Source organism: Bidens hawaiensis, unplaced genomic scaffold, assembly GCF_021521415.1.
Source record: "Bidens hawaiensis isolate Kalapana, Puna unplaced genomic scaffold, B.hawaiensis_p1.1 tig00015919_1, whole genome shotgun sequence".
NCBI classification, from domain to species: domain Eukaryota; kingdom Viridiplantae; phylum Streptophyta; class Magnoliopsida; order Asterales; family Asteraceae; genus Bidens; species Bidens hawaiensis.
The window spans coordinates 410,127-426,677 of record NW_027492427.1 but is presented as its reverse complement, the minus strand read 5'-3'; positions in this window follow the sequence as shown (position 1 = coordinate 426,677).

The following is a 16,551-nucleotide window of genomic DNA, read 5'->3' as shown; positions in this document are numbered from 1 at the left end:
AGTTTCACCAAATCTGCGGTAAACCCTTGACTGGAGATGGTTTCACAAACTGAATTAAAGTTACTCAAATGTAGATAAGGTTCCTCTGTGGTTTTCCCATGAAACGTTGGTACCCCGGTCAAGCTGCTTTCTCTCACTAAAAAGTTATCCCCTCTCCCACTGGCACAATAATCGGCATAGGGCTAGTTGCAACTTGTGGGATAAAATGACTCTGTACTCCCCTAACCGGTGGTGGAATATAAGCTCTCGGTACCCATCATCATTATCAAAGTAAGGATCTTAAGGTTCCATGTTGCCTTGGTATCTCGGTGTTTGTTGTTGCTGGTTTCCGGGGTATTGGTACTGTGGGTGGTTTTGTTGGGGTATATGATTATACTGTGGGTACTAATTTTGTTGAGGTGCTTGGTTATTTTGTGGATATTGATACTGACCCCCCATGAGCATCCTCAAACTCTTATTCATCTTCATATTCTCTGCACCATTACCTATGTTACAATTCTCAACCCTTACGTCATCCTTGTTAACCCATGGCCCCTCTTCTATGAACTCTACTAGCCCTTGATGATTCAGCGAAGTGGATCTAACTGAGTGATTATCATCAAAGTTCAGTTGTCTTCTCTGGTTATAGTTACCCCCTACGGTTTACCTGGTTTCAGTTACGTTTAGCATTCTAGTTTTGAGTAGGTGGTGGGTTAATTTGACGGACATGTTGCTCTTGGTTTAGTGGTTGGTCTTGGTTTTCGGGTTAGTATGTATGTGGGTCTGGATATTAAGGTTAATCATATTATCTTCTTTTGGGTTTGAAGTGTGGTTTCGGGTTTTCGGTTCAAATTGGGTTTATGAGCTGCTCGGTTTCTCTTTGCTGTTTTTTCAATCTCTGGATCAAACTGTAGTAGCTCTTTCTCACGGGAATATTTTGTCTGCATTAACTTATAAGATTATCTGCACACACCAAACACAAAACCCCGCCTAAAATCAAATGAATAATAATGAAACAAATATAAACTAGATTAAACTAAACTACACTAGCACTTTGTGCGTTGATTCCCCGGCAACAATGCCATTTTGATTTAGATGTCGTGATCTAATAAAAAACAAGTATTTAGAAGTCTTAAATACCTATAACTAGTAAGATTAAGTAAGGTCGTATCCACATAAAATCAGTGGAAAGTGCAAGTTTGACTCATGACTTTAAAAGATTAATTAAGCGAACAATCGATGTCAAGCAGTTTTGGAAGAAGAATTTAGAAAACACGATTACTTTTAAAACTGTAACAATTATGAGAAAGGTGATTAACTTCAGGTTCAGGTAATTCGTTGACCAACTAATCACATATTCAGATAGATTGATTGCGCACTAATTACTTGAACGAATAGTTGGGTTGTGATGACAAATGATACCCTAACCGAATTGTTGACAAACTGAACCCGATCTACCCAATCACTAGTTTTGTATTATGAAAATCAATTAGGTTGCAATGACTAGTGGTTATTAGTTCAATAACACAAGAATATAATCCTAATGTTGATGAACCCAACCAGATAAGTGATACAAGATTCAATAATCAATAACACAAATTATTTAAAATTCACTTGACAAAGTAAACAAGATTAAATAACAAAACTCAGTCACGTTTGTAGGACTCGGTCTACCCAAGATACATACAATATTGATGTAGCTAGTGCGCTATGATCCAAGTCGGGTCATACCCAATAACAAGCTATACGAACCCCAGAGATATTTGTTTAAATGATGTGATCATAGTAAATAAATATCAACACTTGATTTTGGAAATTGGTTTCCTAAGCAATTGCAGTTGACAGGATAATAAATTATATTGATAAGTTATTTTAGAGAGATTAATTTTAATGTTATTTATTTGGTTAAGTAACATTTAAAAGAGTTATACATGTACATATTGCATCAACTTTATAACATGTATATTATGTTGCATGTAACAAGTACAAGATGCATGTGATATTTTAACAAAATTTGAAATTCAAAAACATATGGTGGGACCCACATGAGACCAGCCACTTTAGGCCTCACCCAACCAAATCACATGCAATTTGGTCTTGGTTATTACATCCATTAATATACACAACTCTTTTCTCTCACTTAATTCTCTCCAAGCTTTCATCTTTTGAAAGAAATCTTAATTTTTTTCTCTCAATTTTCGGCCATAAGAGGACTAAGAAGAGAGATCAAAATCAAGTCAAAATCCTTGCTACAAGGTGTTGGTTAGTTGCTTGAAGTGTATTCAAGCTTGAGGCATTCGTTTTTGAAGGCTTCCATTCAAAGAGCATCATCTACCTTTATCTTCCTTACTTTTAAAAGGTAATAATAATAATAATAATAACAATAATAGTAGTAATAATAATAATAATAATAAGCATTCTATGGTAGAAATGCTAATTAGCATGTTCTTGGTTTTGAGTTTTGATAGCATGCATGTACATTTTTGGATCCGGGTTTTGGGTTTTATCTTAAAATCGGTTTTAACATGAATACTAACAAGATTTATATCTTTAATCCTCTGCGTTTTTACGTATAATGGGTTATATGGACTTTGATAATCTTGTTAAAACCCAACAATGACATTAAGCCGCTTAAATGGGTACATGCTTCATTGGATATAAATTTTTATGTTTTCTTGGTGAAATTAACCTTTTGGCCGAAAATTTTGGGAATAAGGTTACCCCTTTGTTTTTCAAGATCTTACTATACATGTATGTTGTTATCTTGAAAAACTAATTTCATTTGTATGATTGGGATTTTTGTTTGGACAAAACCTGGGAATTTCGGTTTTAATTAACCTTGGCCGAAAATCCTAGGTAAAAGGGAACCTTTTGTCTTTTAAGTTTGTTGCATGTATATATTGGATAGATGCATGTTCGTAACCGAGCCTCGGCCCTTGTGAATTTTGGTTATATGGTTGTGTTGTATTTTTCAATATTCGATATGGTTGTAATATTTTATTTGGGTTTGTGATTTATTTATTTAATTTGGTTTGTAATAAATAAATTAGGATTGATGTATTTCTTTTACTAGAAACTTGTATTAGGACAAATCTTGTAAAAGAAGATACATAAAAGTTTGAGTTTTGGTTTTGGGCCTTAAAGGGCCCAAATGGGTTTCATAGCCCAAGATGGGATTTAAGCCCAATGACCAAAGCCCAAATTTGGAGGCCCAAAGGAGCTAGGATCTAGGGTTGGAGCCCAAGCAAGCCCAAGTAAAAGAAGAAAAGACAACACAAAAGGAAAGGGACTTGAAGCATAAGGATGCGAGATCAATTGGGAGTGCACCGCCTCTTTGCCATGTGTGTTGCATACCCCTCACCCTTGACCATTATGGCACACTTGTTTCGGCCAACAGGTGTTGCCAAACAAACGGCTTTGGTTATGATCATATTTTTGTGGTTGTTTATTTTATGCTTGTTTGGTTGATTTAATATTGTTTAATCTACTATTAGGACATAGTTGACAAATCAAAACCGAAAAACTTGCATAAAATTGATTCCTTAGAAGTCATTAGGTAATAAAATTGGTTTTGGGCCATAATTTGGTTAAACGGACGCATATCAAAAGGCCATGACATGATCAAGACTAAAGTGACATAAACGAAGACGAGTTGAAGAATTGCATTATGGTTATGGTGATGTGGTACCGAATCCCTATGGATTTCGGTTGGGCTTGGGCTATGTATGTAAACCCCGGTGGGCTTTGGGCTATAGTTGGGACAGTGTGTTGGATACCCTATTAATAGAACATGTTGTATAGGGTTTTGGTAGTTAGTTCAGTGGTTGTTGAGAAGTTATTGAGAGCCACCATAATCTCTAGAGAGCATAAGATTATGTGTGAATCACTTTATGTATTAGACGATTTATTGATAATAGAATCGTATGCATTGAAACCATATTACATCGTGTTAATCTTGTTCTTCATTTATATTATTCTTGAATCACCACGGTGTTAGGATTCCGCACTAACATCATGTTTTTTTGATACCATCTTGTAGTGATGTAGATTCGGGACTTACAATTGGTATCAGAGCTTTTGCACCATTCAAGGCTCGGGTTCGATATCAACGAATCAAGATTTGGATCTTCGTGTTTGTGGAGCATTGAAGAATTCTGGAAATTGAAGAACAACTGTTCTTCGTGTTCTTAGGGGTTGTTGAGATAACTTGCGAAAGACTTTGGATTGAATTTGGATTTTAATTCAAATCCCAGAGATTTCAGGTGTTACCAAATTTACTTGGTCAAAGCTGATTTTGGGAGTTCTCAGCTAGAAAACAGAGTTCTGGGTCAAAATCTTGAGTTTTCGGTCAAAATATTGAGTTTTCGGCCAAATTTCAAGAGTTCTCGGTCAAAGCTCTTTGTTCTCGGCCAAAGTTGTGGGTTCTCGATCAACATTTTCAGATCTCGGTCAACGCAACTGGTTCTCGGTCAAGGAGTAAAAAAAAAAAAATTTCTGAACGAAATTTTTCCTGAATACTCCTTATAAGTAAAAATTCATTTTTGAAAATTCTGGCGAAAACAATTTTTTTCGGGTGATTTTTGATGAATTTTTGGTGGGAAAATCGGAAAAATTTGTCTTGAACAAAATTTTTCCTAGACACTTCCTTTGAGTGAGACATCTTTCTTGAGAATTTTGGCGATCATTTTTTTCCTAAAAATTTTGGCGGGAAAATCATATTAATTACTCAATGGATTCTCCATAACTCGTCTTTAAACCATTTTCTTTAAATTGTGGTGAAAAAATAGAAATGTTTAACCTTCATAGCGATAGCCTAATTAGAGATATGGAGAGAATAAAATCAGAAAATTTCAAACTTAAGAAAAATGAGAAAGGTTTTCTAGATAAAATAGAAGCTCAGAAGGACATTTCTAAGCTTAAGTCTGATTTTAGTGTAAAGTCTTGTCATCATCTTGATGCCAAACAGGAAATCGTTGAATTGACTGCTAAACTGGAAGCCTCCAAGTTAGAAATTTTAAATCTAACTAGTAAATTTGAAAGGGCTGAACTAGATTTTAAAAAATTTGATGGCTCCAGTAAAGTTGTCAACTCAATGATTGAAAATCAATTGTGGTGGAAAGAGAATGAAGGTGAGGGAATAGGATTCAGTCAGGTTCCCCCACCCTACAACCACATTTATGTGCCTACCCCTGTTACCAAAGAACAGGAGGAAAAGGTAAAAGACATGAAGTATGGTAAACAGGTTCAATCTGAAATTGTGGGATTAGGATCCCTAGAGGAAATCAAGCCTGTTTTTAAATGTGTGAACAATTTTGATGCTTCTACTTCATGTGCAGATATAGTAATTGATGTTGCTTCTGATAGTAAAGGGGTTCAGGCTAGTGAAATGAATCTCATTCTAACGTGTCATCAAACTCAGATGACACCACAACTCAAAATTGTACTAATAATAATACACAGAGTTGTGGCAACAAAAGGAAGTCACATAAGAAATCAGCACAACAAGGACAGTCTCGTCCTCATAGATCCTCCGGATGTCCATGTGTTGATAAATCATTGGGTGCTTTTTATATCAAGAGGCAAGCATGTTACCACTATGGCACGCCAGGACATATAGCCAGAAATTGTGTTCATCGTCTATATGTTCCCTATTACAAGCAAAATCAGAAGGTTATGCCAAGGGGCAAGAAGAATGGAAAAACCTTTCCTAAGAAGGAATTCCAACATGAAGCAAGTGCTTTCGTTGACATTAGAAGAAGGATGAAGGCGTGTTTCGTCTGCGGGAACGGCAGACCTTTGGCAAAGGAGTGTCACTACCGTGCTGTTAATAGACAAGCTTCTCAAGTGAAAGGTAACAGGTTTCAACCGAATCCAGTGGCTAAACAAAATGCTTATTTTAGAAAACCACGTGTATCTGTACAACAGGTCACAGATACTCAAGAATTCAAAGTTAATAAGACAAGTTTGCACTCAAATGATTTAGAAACTGCTAAAAGAAAAATAAATTTTCAGAAGTCAAAGAGTGTTGGGAGTTCTAAGAATTCGAATTCAAATTCGAATTGCTCCACTCCAAAGTCTGGTCTATCAAATTTTACTAAACCAAGACAGACTTGGAAACTTAAAACTCAGCAAACAGAATCTGTATTAACAAATGATTCTGTTAAAGATGGGAAAGATATGAGTTGGCAAGAGGTCACATATGTTGATGCTCAAGGGAACCCCAAGACATTTATGACTTGGGTTCCTGTGTCCAACTAATCCCGCTATGCGTGTAGAAACAACCACAAATTCATTGTTTATTAAATGGGTTGTTCCAGGCACATGACAGCGCAAATTTCCATTTTCTCTTTTAAACCATAAAATGGATTATTTTTTGCCTGGATGGGATTTTAGGGTGATAGAACGTTTTTAATCTGCTCTCTAAGTGTGTAGGAACAAATCAGGGAATACATTGCATATTAAAAGGCTTGTTCCAGACATTCAACTCGCAAGGATGCAGAATCTCACAACAATATTTACAAAAATATGTTCACGTATAGTTTTTCAAATATAGTTTTATTTTGTTTTATTTAAAATTGAGAAAATGACTTGAACGTACATGAGAAATGATAGTACATCAGTTGGCTGACTATCACACTTCTTCATAAAAGTTTTTATTAAATACTACGTTTCGACGATTGAGTTTTTTTTAGGTTAAATTTGTACATAAAAGTTTTCCTTTCTGTCAAAATTTTTGCACAAATTTAGGGGGAGAAAATTAAAAAAATTCAAAAAGAGTGTGTGTGCGTTTGATAAAAAAATTTTATCTATGTCTTTCAAACTTCACTCTCGCTTAAAATTATGTCGTCTTCTCAAGTTTGAAGAACATATACTTGTATATGTTGGTCTGGTGATCTAGTCGTAGATTCACAGGATAGTCATTTATCTAAAGACTGAAAGCATCTGGGGCGATTGTGATGTGTTTTTTGTGTTTTGAATTCTTTCACTTAAAATTATGTCGGTAATTCCAAGTTGGAGGGACACGTATTCTCATACGTGTTTTGGTCGTGTTAACCACTAGTGGTCATACGGGATAGTCATTTACCTGAAAACTGAAGAGTGACCAGGGTGACTGAGTTGTTAACATGTGTGTCTTCTGTAATTTTATGGGAAGTGATATCTTTATTCAGTTAGAAGCTTCAAAATATTTTCAAATGAAAATTAATCCAATCTTTGGAAAATGATAGGTAAATTGTTTCTGTGTGCCTAACGGGTGAAGTTATTTAGCTTAAAAGGCTCTAGAACAGTCATTGATTTGTATGGTAGCTTTCCATGATGCGTAAAAGTTAAAGTGATATAAACTAAATATGCTAAACTTATTGTGGAGAGTCATTTTGAAGAAATGTGCATGTCTTCATATACATCTCTCCGAAGGATAGGCAGAAAAGCAATTACCCAGTCATTCACGAGCCCGTTAGTGTTTTGATCACCAAAAATATTATATTTCTAAGTGTTTGCTCAAGTTATAAAAAAAGGGGGAAAATATATAATAAAAAATAAAGAAAAATAAAAAAATTATTGTGAAGCAAAAATAAAAAATTTTCGTATTTCAAAAGCTTAAAGGGTCAAACTAGAACTACAGAGATGGGGGCGCAAAAATAAGTCTTGTCATGTATCGAATGAAAGGCCTGTAAGTCCGGATGGTTTGTAAGTCCAACGTTCAACATTAAAGCTTAAATTATTGTTCGTTTATCTATAAAAATATTTTGATCAAGCACTAGGGGGTTGGAGTCAAATTGGGGTGATCTGGGGAAAGCTAAATACGCTTTGAGAAGAGATAGGAGGCATTACAGGTCCATGAGTGATGTCCATCTAAGCTTTATGCCGAACTGAACCTAATTCATATCGCTGATGCAATGAAAATCATGCTAAGTTCGTTATACCTGCTATCAACCTGTTTCTTTATGTCATAATAACGCTGAACATGAATCTTTGTGAAAGCACCTTAAACAATATGATTCCATGTTCAGATATTTTCATAAATGGCGGCATTTTTATCAAAAAACTGAAATTTGATCCCAAATTTTTGCTAAATTACAAGAAGACCGGGTGATTAAATTTGTTTTATTTGTTGTTTTTGGTCTTATTTTATTTCATTTATTTTATTTTTACTTCTTGATTACTCATGTCGAAACAAATGTGTTAGAAATCGTTTTAAAATTTGTCTTCTGCTAATGAAATATGATTTCGGTAATTGTGTTATAGTTGGTTTAGCTGGTATTGTAACATCCGGCCCCTCGCACCACCAATATTGTCCGCTCTGCCCACAATGAGCTCACGGATTTGTTTTTGGTTTATTTGACAATTGAATTCAATTAATAGATATTGTCATTTAAATATTGTGCATGATAGTAACCTTGAGAGCTGTGACAATCAGTTTGCATGGTAGTAACCAAAGGGGGGTTGTTTGTAACACCCTTGGCAAACACAGCATCGTCCCACTCTTAGGCTATCCCACATCGGCCGTGGACAAGAGAGATCCTTGGTTCATAAGTAATGGCCTACCTCTTAACATCACCAACACGTTTTGGGCAACCAAAAACAAATCCGTGAGCTCTTCGTGGGCAGAGCAGACAATATTGGTGGTGCGAGGGGCCGGATACCTGTAACATCCGGCCCCTCGCACCACCAATATTGTCCGCTCTGCCCACGATGAGATCACGGATTTGTTTTTAGTTGCCCAAAACGCGTTGGTGATGTTAAGAGCCAGGACATTACTTATGAACCAGTGATCTCTCTTGTCCACGGCCGATGTGGGATAGCCTAAGAATGGGACAATGTTGTGTTTACCAAGGGTGTTACAGACAACCCCCCTTTGGACTCATCGTCCTCGATGAGGCTTGTCCCAACATCCCGAACGGCACAAGAGTGGCTTTGATACCAACTGTAACATCCGGCCCCTCGCACCACCAATATTGTCCGCTCTGCCCACGATGAGTTCACGGATTTGTTTTTGGTTGCCCAAAACGCGTTGGTGATGTTAAGAGGCAGGACATTACTTATGAACCAGTGATCTCTCTTGTCCACGGCCGATGTGGGATAGCCTAAGAATGGGACAATGTTGTGTTTGCCAAGGGTGTTACATGTATGATCTCATTTCAAGTCTTTTCAAGAAAATCATAAAAATTTGAAAAATAAAAAAGTTAAAAAATATGTCTGTCTTATTTTATTTAATTATTTTCAAAATATTTTTGTTGATCTTTCTATCAAAGTTGATTGTTCTTTCAAGACTGATTTCTTGCAACGAAAGTATATGAAGTATCTGAGATTCAAATTGGATGATGCTGTCAATAAGGGGGAGATGGTAGATTATTGGATGCAGATGCTGAAATTGCTGATCATGTTCAAGTAAAGATTCTGAAAGTTTTGAAAGCATCAGTCTAAGGGGGAGATTGTTGGCCATAATTTGGTTAGACTGACGCATATCAAAAGGCCATGACATGATCAAGACTAAAGTGACATAAACGAAGACGAGTTGAAGAATTGCATTATGGTTATGGTGATGTGGTACCAAAATCCCTATGGATTTCGGTTGGGCTTGGGCTATGTATGTAAACCGAGATCCAATATGGATCTCGGTGGGCTTTAGGCTATAGTTGGGCCAGTGTGTTGGATACCCTATATATAGTACATGTTGTATAGGGTTTTGGTAGTTAGTTCAGTGGTTGTTGAGAAGTTATTTAGAGCCACCATAATCTCCAGAGAGCATAAGATTCTGTGTGAATCGGTTTATGTATTAGACGATTTGTTGATAATAGAATCGTATGCATTGAAACCATATTACATCGTGTTCATCTTGTTCTTCATTTATATTGTTCTTGAATCACCACGGTGTTAGGATTCTGCACTAACATTGTGTTTGGTTGATATCATCTTGTAGTGATCTAGATTCGGGACTTACAATTGGTTTTATTAAAAGGGTTAATGATTTCAAAATAAAATGGGTTTTATTAAAAAGGAAATTTGAAATGGGTTTTCAAACTAATGTACCATACATTTGAATGCATGAAAATGCAAGGTACATAAATGTTTTCCAAAACTAGAATTTTGAAAACATAAAACCCCTTTAAAATTTTAAACAAGTTAAACACCATCCTTTTATACAACACTCGAATAACTTGGGAACTTGATGTGGGATAAAGGTCAGCTAACCGCATTTAAGGAAACTTGTGAGTTTAAGGTGGATTTACAATACTTGTGGGATAAAGGTCACCTAACCACTTGTATGTGTAAACTCACATGTGTGTGTAAGTAGGACGACTTGATTTGGAAACCATGTCAATAGGGTCACCGAAGCATGGTGTACAAAGGTGTTGATGGGATTAAACATGCCAACTAAACATATGATGTTTAACCGATCCCATAAAGCTAGAAGTTGCAAAGGGTTGCAATCATCAAACGTTGACTACCTTGATAATTTTAATAGTAGGATAAAGGTCACCTAACTACTATTTGAATTAAACATTGGGTTCTAGATTTTAATCATTAATTGTCTTGAAAACATTAAAGGGTATTAACGATTAAAATTTATTAATGATATTGAAAATACTGAAATTGAACTTTGTTAAATTTTATAGATGGCTGCAAACAACATCCCACCGAACGCAATTATCCCACCCGTCCATCACCTATCACTAAGAACTATACTTGAAAAGGATCGTCTCAACTACAACAACTTCATGGATTGGTTTCGAAACTAGAGAACTGTTCTCAAGCAAGAAAAGAAATTGTAAGTCCCCGGTGCGACGGTGATCGATACGAGATCCGCACGATGTCTAGGAGTGCGGAATCCTCCTAGACTCGCTTATGGTGTTGGAGACGAAGAACACGATAACAAACAAACAAACACACGAACGAAATAAATAGATCTGCAGACCGCTTTATATATTAACAAAACACATTACATACCGAAAGAGAAAACATGTTACGGCCAACCCGAGGTGAGCTCTACCTCGGGTCTGCCCACGAGACTCTCCCTATCTGTTTTCTCTAGACAACTTTTCTGCTCTCACTCTCTCTTTTCTAATCAACAACATTAACCCTAAACATAACTCACATATATATAGATAAATATCTTCGCGGGCTTGGGCTTGGGCCTCAAGGTGAAGTTATTCCTAACTTCACCAACACGTGAAGTTGTTCTAACTTCACCAATGACGAAGTTGGCTCCCACCACAACTTCTCCCCAACTAGTCGGAATTGCATAGCGACCGTCACAAAATGCACCAACAGAAATCCTATGTGTTGGACGACCCTATTCCCGATGAACCTAACGCTGATGATGTTAATGTCTATAACGAATGGCTTAAGTACCAAGAGGACTCGGTGCAAGTTTCTTGCCTCATGTTGGGAACTATGATTCCAGAGCTTCAAAAAGATTTTGAGAATCATGGGGCATACGACATGATCACCCAACTTAAGGAAATGATCCTTACACAAGCTAGGGTGGAACGCTTCGAAACGGTTTTAGCGCTTCATGCATGCCGTATAGAAGAAACCCAATCCGTCTCCTCCTATGTACTTAAGATGAAAAGCCACATTGATCGTCTCAAATGGCGTAATTATCCCATCTAAAAACAGTTGGCCACAGATTTGATCCTCAATGGCCTAACTAAAAGATTTGAGTCTTTTGTCATGAACTATAACATGAATGGATGGGACAAGAGCATTGGTGAACTTCACATAATTCTCAAAACGGCCGAGACGGGAGTGGGAAAGAAGGTTTCACCGGTTCTAATGATCAATGAAGGTGTCAATAAGAAAAGGCATCACCCGGAACCTAAAGAAAAAGTTGCCAAAGGGAAGGGACTCGTCAATGTGAAGGGAAAGGGAAAGAGAAAAGCTAAAGTGGAACCATCCAAATCTAAAGAGAAGAAGCTAAAGGTTAGCTTCGAGGACCCTTGTTTTGGTTGTGGTGAGATAGGACATTGGAAGAGGAATTGTCCAAACTATCTCAAGGAGTTGAAAGCAATGAGGGATGCGGGGCAAACCTCAGGTACAACTTTCATGATCCATATTGATCTTAATATTATATCTAATAACACATGGGTATCGGATACCGGATGTGGAACTCATATTTGCAATTTATTGTAGGGGTTCAAAAGAAATAAGGTTTTGAAGAAAGGAGATACAAATATTTACATGGGCAATGGAGCACAAGTCGAAGTTGAAGCCCAAGGAGATTTTGTTTTAAAACTTCCAAATGGTTTGGAAGTTATTTTGAATAACGTTTTGTATGCTCCTAGTTTGACTAGGAACATTATCTCCGTATTCCAAATATGGCCCCAACCAAGAAAGTGGATAAGACACCTTTTGAAATATGGCATGGAAGGGTTCCATCATTATCATATTTAAAGGTATGGGGTTGTGAGGCTTATGTTAAGCACAACACCCAAAACAAATGAGAGAGTTGGTCCACTAAGTGTATCTTTGTAGGATATCCCAAAGACTCTATGGGATATTATTTCTACAACCCAACCGAGCAAAAGGTGTTTATTGCTCGAAAGGCCTAGTTCTTGGAAACTAAGCTCCTTATGGAAGGAACTAGTAGAACGGTGGAACTCAAGGAGGATCGAGAACCACAAGCCGATACACGTTTGGTTGACACTAGCAATCAACAAGAGTTTGTTGAGAATGATCAAATGATTGATCAAGACACACAAAACGTTCGCAAATCCGGTAAAATAGTCATCCACCCGAAAGATATGGATTTTTCATGGATGGATGCTATGTGGTAGATTCGGATGAACCCACCACATACCGTGATGCAATGTCACAATCCGATTGTGAAAAATGGCTTGAAGCCATGAACGCTGAGATGCAATCCATGCATGACAACCAAGTATGGGATTTGGTTGTACCACCACCTAACTCCAAACCGGTTGGAAGTAAGTGGGTTTTCAAGAAGAAAACCAATATGCATGGAAACTTGGATACTTATAAAGCAAGACTTGTAGCAAAATGTTTCACTTAAACTCAAGGGGTTGATTATGATGAGACCTTCTCGCCTGTGGCAATGCTAAAGTCTATTAGGATATTGTTTGCCATAGACGCATACTATGACTATGAGATTTGGCAAATGGATGTCAAAACTGCTTTCCTAAATGGACATCTTGAAGAAGATGTCTATATGGTTCAGCCCAAAGGTTTTTTTGATCCACAACATCCTAACAAAGTATGAAAGTTAAAGAAATCAATCTATGGATTGAAGCAAGCATCTAGAAGCTGGAATCACCGTTTTGATGAAGAGATCAAGAAATTTGGATTCATCAAAAATGCTGATGAGGCTTGTGTGTATAAGAAAGCTAGTGGGAGCATCATTACCTTTTTAGTATTGTATGTTGATGATATGCTACTATTTGGAAATGACATTCCAACTATGGAAGGTGTTAAAAAATGGCTTGGAAGTAGTTTTTCCATCAAAGATCTTGGTGAAGCCGCCTATATTCTGGGAATAAAGATCTATAGAGATAGATCAAGGCGGTTGATAGGTTTGAACCAAAGTGCATACATTGATAAAATCTTGAAAAGGTTCAAGATGGAAAACTCTAAGAAATGTCTAGTACCTATTCAAAGAGGAACGATATTGAGTACGTCTCAATGTCCAAGCTCAAAGTATGAGCAAGAAAGGATGAAAGGAATCCCATATGCGTCAACTATAGGACCCATCATGTATGCAATGATATGCACTAGAGGGGACATGTCATGCGCTTTGAGCATGACGAGTAGATACCGGCCGAATCCTGGAGATAGTCATTGGATGGTTGTTAAGAGTATTTTGAAATACCTTAGACGGACTAAGGATATGTTTCTAATATACGGATCTGGTGAGGAAGAGCTCGTTATAAAAGGTTTCACGGATGCTAGTTTCCAAACCAATCGAGATGATTCTCGATCACAATCGGGATATGTTTTTGTTATGAACGGTGGGGCAGTCTCTTGGAAGAGCTCGAAACAAGATGTGGAAGTGTTGTCCACCACAGAATCTGAATACATTGCTGCCTCATTGGCAGCACAAGAAGCTGCGTGGATAAAGAAGTTCATTGCCGATCTAGGGGTGGTCTGTACCATTCAGGACCCTCTAGAGATCTTTTGTGATAACGAGGGTGCGATTTCTCAAATCAAAGAACCTCGTGCACATCAAAAGACGAGGCACATCGAGCGGAGGATCAACTACATAAGGGATGAAGTTGAGAAGGGGAAAATATGTATTCGCAAAGTTCACACTGATCAAAACATTGCGGATCCACTCACGAAGCTCCTTGAAAGTTCACACTTGCGCCTTAGGACTTCGATATTCTAGTGATTGGATTTGATCTAATTTTGTATTTGGATATCGGAACAATTGTAGTTTCACTCATTAACATCATTATGGTTTATGATTATGACATTTTGAGTTATGTTCCATTTTAGCATGTTTAAATCCGTGAATAAGTTAATTATTCTAAATGTCTGTAGTCGGTCATATTTGTGGGAACAAGTATGAAAGTAAGACTATTATGAACTTGGATTGGTGGATATTCATAAGATATGAATATAGAGCAAGAATTGCTACCAAGGTTCATAGATATTTGTGGGGTACAAATATTGGATTGACCCGCTCTCAATTATTACTACATGGAATCTTTGTGATTGATCATAAGTAAAACTTGAGTAAAAGGTGAATATCATAGTATCCTCCGACCTGAGATACATATTGGGTCTTGATTTTCACCAAATATTATACTTTGACTTAGTTCTTTGCTGTTCTGAAACATGACAGTACATAAGACTAGGCTCATGTATAGTACAAGGTGATTGTGAGAGACGTATGTAGTCAAGAAGGGATTTGTCCCTCATATTCGTTGAGAGTAAGATGTCTAAGGCCTGCTAAATTAAACCAACAGAGAATGATCACTCTATGCCTCTGGATTTGACATGACATCTGTGACAAAGGGATAAATGATTAATTTACCTAAATCTTTTCAAGTAAGGGACTTGAAGGAGATGATGTTATTGAATGGCACTTCGTCATACGTATTATGGGTAGTGAACCGTAGTTAGGCGGTATTCACTATTTGCATCAATCTTCTATGTATCTTGTGCATGTGGGAGATTGTAGGACTCGGTCTGCCCAAGACACATACAGTATTGATGTGGCTAGTGCGTTATGATCTAAGTCGGGTCATACCCAATAACAAGCTACATGAACACCATAGATATTTGTTTAAATGATGTGATCATAGTAAATAAATATCAACAGTTGATTTTGGAAATTGGTTTCCTAAGCAATTGCAGTTGAAAGGATAATAAATTATATGGATAATTTATTTTAGAGAGATTAATTTTAATGTTATTTATTTGGTTAAGTAACATTTAAAAGAGTTATACATGTACATGTTGCATCAACTTTATAACATGTATATTATGTTGCATGTAACAAGTATAAGATGCATGTAATATTTTAACAAAATTTGAAATTCAAAAACACATGGTGGGACCCACATGAGGCCAGCCACTTTAGGCCTCACCCAACCAAATCACATGCAATTTGGTCTTGGTTATTACATCCATTAATATACACAACTCTTTTCTCTCACTTAATTCTCTCCAAGTTTTCATCTTTTGCAAGAACTCTTTCTTTTTTTTTCTCTCAATTTTCGGCCATAAAAGGACTAAGAAGGGAGATCAAAATCAGGTCAAATCCTAGCTACAAGGTGTTGGTTAGTGGCTTGAAGGGTATGCAAGTTTGAGGCATTCGTTTTTGAAGGTTTCCATTCAAAAAGCATCATCTACCTTTTTATCGTCCTTACTTTTAAATGGTAATAAAAATAATAATAAGCATTCTATGGTAGAAATGCTAATTTACATTTTCTTGGTTTTGAGTTTTGAAAGCATGCATGTCCATTTTTGGATCCGGGTTTTGGGTTTTATCTTAAAATCGGTTTTTACATGAATAAACTAACAAGATTTTAATCTTTAATCCGCTGCGTTTTTACATATAATGGATTATATGGACTTTGATAATCTTGTTAAAACCTAACAACGTTCATAATCAATTAAGCATAAAGAATCTTATCATAGTCAATTACACAAAACCCTAGCCTAAAGTGAACACAAATGATTTAGCCTTACTTCTTCATCACGATTGACTCGAGTATGGATTGGAAGGATGAAACCATGGATGATTTGATTATTGGGAGGTGTTAATATGGTGAGGAATTGCCCCAAAGTCGTCCTTGGTGGCTAGGGTATGAATTATAATCGACTTTAGGGTTTTCTAGGCTTAAATATAGAAGAAAAATAATAAAATTCACTTTTCCCTTCAGGCCAGACTGTAAGCTACGGCTTGGCCACCGTAGCCTACGGTCTAGCCTAAGCCTACGGTCACCCACCATTCATTATCCGCCACCACCACCGTCCATTACCACCAACACCCACCATTGGCCACCACCACCATCTACCACTACCACCACCGTCTACCAACACGTGCATCAACACCACCCACCATTCACCACCATCGTCCACCACCACCGTCCACCATCGCCACTACCA